The sequence below is a fragment of the Diabrotica virgifera genome, chromosome 1 (genome assembly GCF_917563875.1).
Source record: "Diabrotica virgifera virgifera chromosome 1, PGI_DIABVI_V3a".
Classification (NCBI taxonomy): domain Eukaryota; kingdom Metazoa; phylum Arthropoda; class Insecta; order Coleoptera; family Chrysomelidae; genus Diabrotica; species Diabrotica virgifera.
This window is the reverse complement of record NC_065443.1, coordinates 244702199-244714463: the sequence shown is the minus strand read 5'-3', so window position 1 is coordinate 244714463 and position 12265 is coordinate 244702199. Positions and strand designations below refer to the sequence as shown.

General features: G+C 33.5%; 1 long non-coding RNA gene across 1 annotated transcript; it reads right to left on the bottom strand.

Annotated features, from left to right (window-relative positions):
• Positions 1-9840: 9840 nt before the first annotated feature.
• On the bottom strand, positions 9841-10820 carry LOC126883162 (uncharacterized). The gene is made up of 2 exons (XR_007697535.1): positions 10354-10820; positions 9841-10286 (listed from the first exon to the last, which is right to left on the bottom strand). It is a non-coding gene; the product is annotated as an uncharacterized LOC126883162 (long non-coding RNA).
• Between the last annotated feature and the right edge of the window lie 1445 nt (positions 10821-12265).

Below are 12265 nucleotides of genomic sequence, written 5' to 3'. Positions count from 1 at the left end.
AAACTCTCTGGTGCCAAATATTTCTCATTACTTGATGCTTCTTCTGCATTTTTGCAAATCCCGCTTAGTGATGATAGCTCATTTCTTTGCACAATAGCAACCCCATTTGGCAGATATCGTTTTTTGAGGTTACCCTATGGCATTTCTTCAGCACCCGAAATATTCCAAAAATTTATTCAAGAAACCTTGGATGGGCTTCCAGGTGTAATTGCATATTTTGATGACATCTTAATTTTTGGAAGATCTCTAGAGGAACATAACAAAAACTTAAACGCTGTCTTAAATAAAATTTCAGAATCTGGCTTGACCTTAAATTTAGATAAATCAAAATTCTGTGCTAGTCGTCTCAATTTCCTGGGACATGTGCTTAGTGAAAAAGGTGTGGAAGCAGATGAAAAAAAGATTTCTTCCATTGTAAATATGAAAGCTCCAAAAAATTGTAAAGAACTCCAAAGGTTTCTGGGAATGATCACATACCTTGCAAAATTTATTCCTAACCTCTCATCTGAAACAGCAGCGCTGAGAAAACTTCTGAGTAAAAAGAATGTATGGCAGTGGACTGCTAATGAAACAAGATGTTTTGAACGACTTAAAAAACTTATAACGTCAACCCCAGTCCTGTCGTTTTTCAATCCAAATCAAGCCGTCACACTTTCTGTTGATGCAAGTCCTTACGGTCTAGGCGCCATGATAAGCCAAGAAGACCATATTATTTAATTTGCCTCTGTATCACTAACCAGCTGTCAACAAAGATATAATCATATCGAGAAAGAATTATTGGCTGTAGTACATGGATGTGAGCGATTCCATTATTATTTGTTTGGTCGTAGGTTCAAGGTAGAAACTGATCACCGCCCGCTAGTAGGATTACTTAAAAAACCATTAGATGAACTCTCTCCCCGAATCCAACGACTAGTTTTTCGACTATTAAGATATGATTTTGAATTATCCTATGTTCCAGGCAAGCTGATGCATGTCCCTGATGCACTCAGCCGTGAACCAATCAACGATATTATCCATACTGATTATCTGGAGAACAACCTGAAGGTGTATTCTGTACTATCCACCACTCCAGACAATGAGGCCAGGCTTATTAAAGCTATTAATGAGGATGTTATTCTACATAAAGTCAAGTTTTATGCCCTAAATGGCTGGCCAACCCATAAAGCTAATGTTTCAAGTCCAATTAAAGCATACTGGACAATTCGAGATGATATATATGTTCATAAAGACATGCTTTTTTATCAAAACAGACTAATTATCCCATCTATTCTGAGGGAAGAGTTCTTAAATTTATTACACCGCACTCATCAGGGCATTGTTTCCACCAAAAAATTAGCAAACGATTGTGTATACTGGCCCGGTCTATCAGTAGATGTTGAAAACATTGTGTCAAGTTGTTTAACTTGCCAGAAGTATGCAGTCTCAAATCCTAGGGAACCCCTGACCCCTCATGAAATTCCAATATTACCTTGGCAAAAAGTAGGCATGGATTTTAAATCGTTAGGCCAGGAGGATTTCATTGTCCTTGTAGATTACTACAGCAAATTCACTATTGTCAACAAGTTAACAAATAAAAGGGGATCAACTGTTTTGTCAACCCTAAAAAATATTTTTTCAATCAATGGAATTCCTCAAGAGATCTTTTCCGACAACGGTCCTCCATTCAATTCGTACGAGTTTCAACAATTTGCAAAGAAATATGACATTCTTCTAAACACTTCCAGTCCCAAATATCCCAGCTCAAATGGTATGGTCGAACGAGCCATACAAACAATAAAAGCTTTGTTAACTAAGGCTTATCAGGAAGGCGAAGACCCATTTCTAGCCATCCTACAGTACAACATAACTCCCAAGTCTGATTTACCTGCTCCATGCCAATTGCTAATGGGTCGGAGGCTCAGATCAATAATACCAGTCAAAACTGATGTCCTTAAACCTAAATTTCCAACTGTTGGTGTAAAGAAGGCACTCGAAAAAAGACAATCTAGACAAAAGGTATATTATAACAAAGGAACGAAAAGGCTCCCAACCCTTGAAGTTGATCAACCAATTTTACTTCAAAAAGGAACCAGAGACTGGACACCAGCCGTTGTTAAACACCAATCAAGCCATGGAGATTATATAGTGCAGGCAGGTGATGGCCAATATCGAAGAAACCGATCGTTTCTAAAGCCACTAAACATCAGAAATCACCTTGAAGACCAAAACAATAACACCCCTCAAATCCATGTGGAAAATTCCCCTATTCGCACTATTCATTCGCCAAGCCAACCCACTTCTCAAGTGAGGGACCAAACTGCACTAACATCAAACCCAAACGACCCCAAAGGAGAAGAAAATGCAAGATTCACAAGAAGTGGACGTACTATAAAGCAGCCAGAAAGATTAAACTTATAATCATATTGTTTGTAATAGTATTCATACTAAATTTAATTTTTATTTTTAGAAGGGGCGTGTCATATATCAAGGTCATCAAAGACGTCTGGCAACGCAGCTGACAGCCAGGTCCCCAGTTTGACTTATGTCACAACTCATGTCAGGTCATATAATTTAAAATGTATAAACTAATTAAATAAAAGTAATAATCAAACTACAGTGTATAAGTAAATAATATTTTCCCGTTTACCTAATATTCAGGACATAACAACTTGGGCAAGTTTACAGTCCATTACCAAAATGTCCGGGGTCTCAGAACAAAACTTACTGAATTAAGCCTCAATGTTTTTAATTGTACCTATGATATTATCATTCTAACAGATACTTGGCTCAATAGTGACATTGCTGATGCTGAAATTGGTCTTGTCAATTACAATATCTATAAACAGGATCGTACACCTGCCTCTAGTTCATCTCTTAGAGGGGGTGGAGTATTGATAGCTATTTTAAAGAAATATTCATCATTACGAATTAAATCTGATCCTTCTGTTGAACAGCTGTTTGTGCGATTCCATGGCAAACTTATTCTGGGAGCTCTATACATTCCACCTCAATCTCCAGCCTACACCTATCAAGTTCATGCTGACCAACTGATGCTTCTAAGTGAACAATTTTCATCCCTGAAATTTCACTTATTTGGTGACTATAATATCCCCTCAGCTAGGTGGAGAGTTGAAGATTATTGCTCTTCTGCAACCTCACAAACTTCCTCACCGTTAGCTGTAGTTGATGCCATTGAGGTTGTTTCAAATATGTGTGCTTATCATAATCTTTTTCAGTGTAATTTTATATTTAATTGCAGGGGTGTTATTCTGGATCTTATCCTGGCCCCAGAAGAGCGTGTCATTTCTGAAGCTGACGATGCTCTGGTTTCACCTGACTCTCATCATCCTCCTCTGTTAACATCATTGCAGCTTAATGTTTTTGATAGGTCAATTTCTAGTAACGAATATTATTATGATTTCCGTAACGCAAACTTTCCAGCAATTCACCAATGTCTAGAACATTGTTATGATCTGCTTCTTATTAATTTTATATTAATTATTATTTATCTGATTAATTATTTAATTGTCGCAAATCATACATAAAAATGAATAAAAAATCTCAGGGTGCCTTTTTATACTATTAAAAAAAATCTGAATTATCTCACGTTATACTTATCTTCTCTCGTGGGTTCAGTATCTCTTAGTTGATCCTAATCGGAATAAAATGGGAAAATAAATAAAGCAAAATATTAAAATAAACATACAGAATTGCCTTTTATTTGTCAAAATCAATACTCTAAAATCTATCAAATCTAAAACCTGTGGACACAGATGTCCAAATGAAATATTTACCCCTTAAATTTATTAAAGTTAAAAAAAACAATTTATCGGTTTGTTCCCGATGACTTTGGTAAAACAAACTAAAACAAAACAAATTTATGTATTCGCAAGATTAGCTATACTTCCTATTTACTTTTAGAAATATTGGAATTTTAATTCATATGCCTTTTACTCAAAATTTTAGTTTCCGAACATAAAAATATCTTTCACATAAGTTGACTGACCTTTTGCTTCACTCACTCTGATGTCTTCTCGTGACCCAAAGCAGCTCTCCCTCGTTTACTATGTTAAAGGCTACTCATCAAAGCCCTCTCCGTTCTCCAGCTTCAAAACTATCAGCATACCAGCACCAATTCTCCAACAAGCCGGGCCTCTTTTGACACGTACTCGATTCAAACAAAACTCCAAAAATTCTCTGCTCTCCTTCTCACAATATTACAGAATCAAAGAGGTATTTCGTCTCAATTTGATCTGTCTCTCGTTCCACTTTTCAACACTATTCTCCACTATCAAACAACCACTGGTATCTGCTAACTACTTATCCACCAAAACGTCGACCGCTCCTCAGCGCTGCCAAATAACATACTGACTTCTTTTTCAAACTGTCTCAATCATTCAAACCAGTTTTCCCCTTCCAACTTGCCAAGAATCAGAAACAATCTTTTCCATTCGACAAACAACAGTCATTTTCAAATTATTCCGACCATCCTTAATTACTTTCGGGGAAACTCTACAACATTTACTCGGGTTGAAACAAATATTAAAATTCCAAACTTTCTTTTTAAACCACTTTCCCAGAAAGTGATAATTACATCTACCTGTGGATTCTATAGTTCTCGTAATAAACAATCTATTTCCAAGCGCGGCTCCTCCTTAGGGTCAATTGGTCAATGACCCCCCTAAAATAATCTCATAAAAATACCAATTTTATTAAAAATATCTTTTATCTAAAACTTCACTCTGAAATACTCTCAGCAGTCTGCATTGGCAAAACAAATATAATAGATATAATAACGTCGCGCCTCGCGCTATACACAAGCCCGTGGCTGGGCCGTATTTTAAATTGTCTACATACAGTTCTTATGGCTTATGGACAAATGCATGTAAAATAGAAAAGAGACGGCAGATAGCAATTTCGTGGGCGAGAGTGGGAGTGACCTTTCCGTCGTATACCTGTAGTAGAGTCGACGGCCTCACGTTTAGTTAGTTACCGTCTGCTTGTTCAATGAGAAGGTCATAGACTATTTTGCAGAACTAAAGGATAGAAGAATTGACTTAAAATATAAAAATATTTAAAGTAAGTTTCGTTTTAATAAATTTACAATTTATTATACTATAAATATTCCTATCTATATATCAGTCAATAACCTGTTCATACCATTTTTCCTATATTTTTTAAAAGATTTACTCTAAAAAAAGACAAATTTAATTTTCGGAAAACTAGGGTAAATAGTATTGAGTTTTATCTAAGTCTGTATTTTTTATCTAAAATATAAATGCTAAAAGATCTTTTAAATACTTTAAAAAATCAACAGTTTGAAGTTTTCAAACCAAAATGACCCCCCTGAAGATTGACCCACGAGCCGCCGCTGTCTATTTCCATTTTAAATCTAAATACATCGTCCTTTTCACTTTAATTATTCACAAAAGTCTTTTATGGTTCATCGGAAAGCTCATTAAAAGAGAAATCCACTTACATCCAAACTAAATTCTAATAAATATTTACAGCTCAATATACAGGGTGTATCAAATTTATGTGCCCGCGTTATTTAAAAAAAAATTTAATTTAATTTTCATTTTGCTTTTGATTGATAAATTGAAAACACAATAATATATAGAATGGGATAACCTGTTTCGTGGTAGAGATCTTTCAGACATGATTGCTATGTTTTATGACATTATTTACGCCCGGTTTCATAATCAACTTAAAGTGAACATTAACTAAAGTTCACTTTAACGTTGACATTTACCCATATGAAATGCATTGACAAGGGTACCAAGTTAAAACTTAAAGTCCACTTTAACTGATTATGAAACCGGGCGTTACTCTCTTATTGAACATTTCACTCCAGTTAAATATTTTAGTACTACGAAATTTCCTTGTTGGTATTCTTCTGAGCTTAAGCAATTGTTAAACGAGAAAATTAAAGCTCATAAAATTTATAAAGACTCCTGAAAGCTATGCTGATTTTTGTCATCTGAGAACAAATTGTAAAAATCTATCTAAATGCTGTTATGACAATTACATACGTTTCACCGAATTTTCTATACAAAATAACGCAAGGCATTTTTGGACATTTGTAGGTAGCAAGCGTGAAAACAATTTTATACCTGACTCAATCACCCTGAATGACTCTGTAGCTTCATGTGGCAATGATATTGCCAACTTATTTGCAGATCACTTTTCATCAGTTTATAGTGATATTACTTTAAATTGCAATGTTGACCATATTCAGTCTAAACTCAATATCTCATCATATTGTATCCAGATTACCAAAATTTACGAAAAGCTTTCATCATTAAGTGTCAACAAGGGTCCTGGGCCAGATGGTATACCACCTAATTTTCTTAGGAAATTCAGTTTTATACTATCGCGATCTTTGTTTCATATATTTAATAAATCTTTGGATGTAGGTCAGTTTCCAGCCTTTTGGAAACTTTCTTATGTCACACCAATATATAAATCTGGTAATAAATCTAATATTAGTAATTATCGCCCTATATCTATTCTTAGTGTTATACCAAAGGTTTTTGAAAGTATTATAACTGATTTCCTCACCTTCGATAGCTCTGGGATCCTAAACTCTCAGCAATTTGGTTTTACTACAGGTAAGTCTGCCGAACTGAATTTGTTGACCTATGTTGATTTTCTGTCTGAAGCCTTGGAAGAGGGACTTCAAATTGATTCAATTTATACTGACTTTTCCAAGGCCTTTGACAGAGTAAATCATGAACTCCTGATTCGAAAGCTTAGCTCCTATGTCATAAGTGGACCTTTGTTGCAGTGGTTACAGAGTTATTTAACTGAAAGATTTCAACAGGTCCGAGTGAACCACTTTTACTCACAAACTTTTTCAGTTAAGTCAGGTGTACCACAGGGGTCCCATTTGGGTCCATTACTCTTTAATATATTTATTAATAATATTACCAACTGTTTTCATGATTGTAACGCCTTGCTATTTGCTGATGACTTGAAGTGCTTTAAAGTTATAAACAATCAATATGATGCTGCCATATTGCAATTAGAACTGGCTAACCTCTCTGCACTAACTCTCTCTTCACTTAATGGTATGAACCTTAATTCCAGCAAATGTCATGTAATTAACTTTAACCTACTCACCACCCAATATTATCAAACTATTACATTGATGGCAAATTGCTCACCACTGTAAATAAAATCAAGGATTACACTGGAAAATTCTCTTTGTTTCAATACTCACATCATCAATGTCATTCTGCTATGAAAATGCTGGGTTTTGTAAAAAGAACAACTCGTGATTTTACAAACATATCCAGTATTAGAGTTCTTTACTTCTCCTTGGTCAGGTCTCACCTCGAGTATTGTTCTTCAGTGTGGTCCCCACACTACTTGGTCTACATTAGGAAACTTGAACACGTCCAAAATAGTTTCTTCCGTTACATTGCTTTTAAGCTTCATACCTATTAAGATTACACTGTATGGCAGCATCAACTGCAGGTCCCCTCTATTGCAAGCCGGAGAAAACAAATGGACCTTTTGCTATTATTCAAGATCTTAAATGGTATATGTAGTTGTTCTCAACTACTTAATAAGATCGAACTGTTTGTACCACCTCGCAGTCGCACCACTAGACAAGTGCGAACATTTTATGTACCATTCCATAGGTTTAATTATTCACTTTTTTCGTTCCTACCCAGAGTCCTGAATTTAGCAAACTCCCTTTGCAATTTACAACTGTTCGACAACTCCATCAGTCATTTTAAAAGAAATTTACATGGGATCAATATTTGAGTGAAACGTCTGTAATTTGTTAACTTGTTTTTATATCATTTCCTATTACATATTTACTTCTATATTATATTTTTATATTTCTGTATGTCTGTTTTTTATATTATAAGTAGGTATTATGCTATTGTTTTTATCTGTACTTCTTATCATTCTGTTACATTACAATCTGTTCTGAATTGGGCTTGCCCGTAAAATAAATAAATAAATAATACTTAGCAGACAGAATAATTTTTTTCTGGGGCAATTTTGTCCAATAATAATTATTTTTACATAAAATCTTAGTATTGTCCTTTTCATGATCATTTTTTAGTGCGTCACAAATGATAGGAAAAAGAGTGTCCGTGAAAATGCACATTTATGACATTTATTCTAACATGACATTTTAGTTCAATCTGACAGTTGTCACATTTTATTTTCAGTTTGGAATAAAATCAAATCAAATGTGTTTCTTTCATTTATAAAATGGTATTTTCTTTGATTTGTATAGTCTTATAAATTATACAGATTATATTTGTAATATTATTACCTAATTAAAAAGAATCATTTTTTTATTATGGCGCCATCTATCGACAACTAGAATAACTAGAAGAAATGATATAAAAATGTCACCGACGAAATGTAATCACCGACGTGCCTTTTTTCTGTCACATACAATTTAATGCGTTAAAAAAAAAATCGAAAAACTGTGACGCACTGAAAGATGAGCATGAGAAATACTGTATGTAGTAGTTGTTATTCTACTGTAATTAAATTTTTAAAACTTTGCTGGAGGTGCCGGGTGAGGAATATTTCAATGTTGATTTAGCATACACAGGATATCTCTGCACACTGTCGCAAGTGGCGCCACAGTACAGACAGTAACTAATGTCAATTGTCAATGTCAAATATAATAACATTAACCTAAATTTTGTTGTTTGTTGTTTTCGTTGTTTTATTTAAATTTATTTTAAATTTTGCTTTAACGTAAATTAATTAAATCGTTTTTAAAAATCAATAATCATTTACCGCCAATTATATACTGAGAAACTGGTAGGATATATTTATGTGGAAAACCATTGCAGATGCCCTCTTAGAAAGTTAATACTCAATAATTGGACCCCAAAAAATAAGGGTGGAACACAGATGCTGTTGTTCGAATTTCAATCAGAGCTAAACCAAGAATGAAACCAGGTAAGCAGTTTGGAAATTTGTATGATGTAATTGTAATTATAGGTGATAAATTACTGAAGTTCAACTTATGAAAAACAATTTTTAGAGACCTGAAAGGATATAATTATATAGAAAGCTAATGAAGATGAGTTCACATCAACTGTGGTACCAAATAATAATTGGATCCCAAGTACTAATGAGTTGGATAGTCGGTGTCCCAATTTAGATCAAATAAATCTACAAGAGAAAAAAGGTGAGCTATCAAAAAATTATGGGACATATGTTTGCCCTTGTAGCAGAAACATTTTAATTCCGTATTTAATAACCTTTTTTCTGAAATATTTCCATTCTCAGATAATAATTTATTTAATGTATGCCAATGCCAATGCAAGATGAAGGAAGGAAACTGGTTTCTGTGTAAAAAACATTAACGAATTTAAAGATGTTAACAAAAACAGAGATGACTTTAAAAAATGCTGGAATAATATGATGGCCTATTCGAAAGATTTGAGCTGAAAAGAAAACACCTACACACTGATAATGTTGGAGATGTTGAATCTACTATAGTTTATTTTTTAACCAGGAGGAGTAAACTAAAAAGACAGATTTACACCCAAGAAAGTCACTAGAATAATCAGATACCGTAATTTCGGGTGACTTTGACTCACTTTCGAAGTTTAAATGTAGATTTCAGTTTTTTGAATACATAAAAGTATGTTTCTTTATTTATGTGTATTTGAGTCTATAACTACTCTTTTGGAAAAATTACACGAAAACACAAAAAAGCGCTTCCTGTATTATAAAAAAAATAAAAATATGGTGTGCAAAGTCACCCGCTAGTGTCGGGTGACTTTGTCTCAAGCTACATTTTATATTTATTCTCTGTGATTATTATTGTTCGGGCTAAAGTGACCCTACCAGATGAATCAGAAACAAACATTTTGTTAGGTGAAAAAAATTTATTTAAATTTCAAACAAAGAAAAACTAAAACTAACATGAAACTTTACATAGGACCCTAGGTTAACAAAAAACATCATTTCTTAACAAAAAATGAACAATAAAACGATTTACAAGCTTTTTTTTAAATCTGGAAAGAAATATCGGTTATCTACAAGTTCCAATGGCTCAGTGAAATCAACATTAGCCAAGTGGTAGGATTTTCTTACGGAGACTTCGGGCCATTGCCATAAACTTCTTTCACCCAGTACCATTACTTGCACCCAACCGTAACAGTTATTACTACCTCTTACAAATCCATCGAATTTTCCTGGAAAGCTGTCAGAGTAGTCAGATACAATTACGAAGTCTCCAACTCCAATGGAAAGCTTATGTAGATCTTCATTATCCCTATAGCTCTCACTAAATGAAGAATTAGACGAAGTATCTGCAAGTTAATAAACCCTGCAGTTGTTACAAGGCTAAAAGCAAATTTAAAATCAGCATTTACTTACTTTAATTTAATATAGAAGCAACCAATGACCAAAATCCAACAATCAACAAACTGGGACAAAGTCACCCGAAAACCGTTAAATTTTGTAGCACCTTGCAAAATAATATCCGACCGTCTTACTGTCTATGTTTAGACTGAAATAACGATGCACGGAGGTTAAGAATTCACAGATTTTCAATATGCCACTATGCAATTAATCTTACTCTTGGAAGTATTATTGGTTGCCAACCAATTTTTGCAGTCAAAAAATCTTATGTGGAATGACCAAATTTTAGAAATTCGTTTTTTTCGTAACATAACAAGTATTAGCATAATTTATTAAAATTTTCAAACAGTTCATATGGTACTGATGGTGCGGTATAATGAAATTTACTTGATAATTTATTGTACAATTGCCCTAGTTGCTAAAATATATTTTTCCCAAAATGAGCCAAAGTCACCCTGGCGGGCCAAAGTCACCCGAAATTACGGTACATCTTCTTTTTTGCTTGATCTAGTCGGCCCTCAACTGTAATCCTTAAATATTATATTAAATTAATATGTTGCTAAAGAGTTCCAAAAACAACTGCTTTTTATATAAAAGCAGACTAACAATCTAAAGATTAAAGGAATAACACAGAAAACACAAAAATCGCCGATATAACTTAATTATCCTATGAAATGTCACTAGTGTCAAAATCTGATTAATGTCATTAGTGTCAAAATTTTATAACAGTGGAGTAAACTTGCCTGCGGTTGGACCAATTACAAACAAGCAATACAGTGCAGTAAATTTGAATCACTCCTCTTGGTTAAAAAACAAACCATAGTGATGTTGATTATAGTTACTTTCGAGTATTCATTACAAATCGTTACTTTTGTATAAAGTAATCATTTACAGTATTCGTTACTTTGATTACTATGATTACTTTTGTTACTTTTATATTTGAGTACAGGTAATCATATTATCGAGAATCGTATTGCTAAGTAGGTAGGTATTTTGTATTAAGTAATCATTTACAGTATTCGTTACTTTGATTACTATGATTACTTTTGTTACTTTTGTATTTGAGTACCAGTAATCATATCGAGAATCGTATTTCTCAGTAGGTAGGTATTTTGTATAAAGAAATCATTTGCAGTATTTGTTACTTTAATTACTATGGTTACTTTTGTTACTTTTGTATTTTGTAACGAAGTACATAGATACAATAGTCGTTACTCACTCTGATACGATTGGTACAAAGTAACTAAGTCATCAGAGTAATCAAAGTAGATACAATATAGTCGTTACTCACTCTGATATGATTGGTACGAAGCAATGAAGTAATCAGAGTAATCAAAGTAGATACAATAGTTGTTACTCGCTCTTATATGATTGGTACAAAGTAACGAAGTAATCAGAGTAATCAAAGTAACAATTTGCATCTCTATATAGTAATCGTTACTTTCGGTATTCGTAAGTAACAAGTACTTTGTAACGAATAGTTACTTTTTCAACATCACTAATCTATACTATCACATTTTAGGTGATTCTACCAACAAATGGAAAATAGGTTTAAGAATTTTGATTACCTAGAGTCTTGAGCTGGTTAATTTTAACGCATTTAAAAAAGCACATTTTCCCGAAAAACATTCGAAACATAGTAACAGCATTATAAAAAAACTGAGTACATTGGCACAAAAAAATAATACCAGTGACTTACTAATGTTTTTAAAAACAACTTCTTTGGATAAAGTATATTCAGAGGTAGTGAAATTATCTGAGTTAGTACCGACGATTCCAGCTACTAGTGCCTCTGTAGAATGTAGTTTTTCAATGAAAAACCGAGTCAAGACTCACTTGCAAAACTTGACAGGATAAGATGGTCTAATGTTTCCCTTTTAGCAATTAAAAATAATCTGGTTAAAGAAATGTCATGATATTCATGATT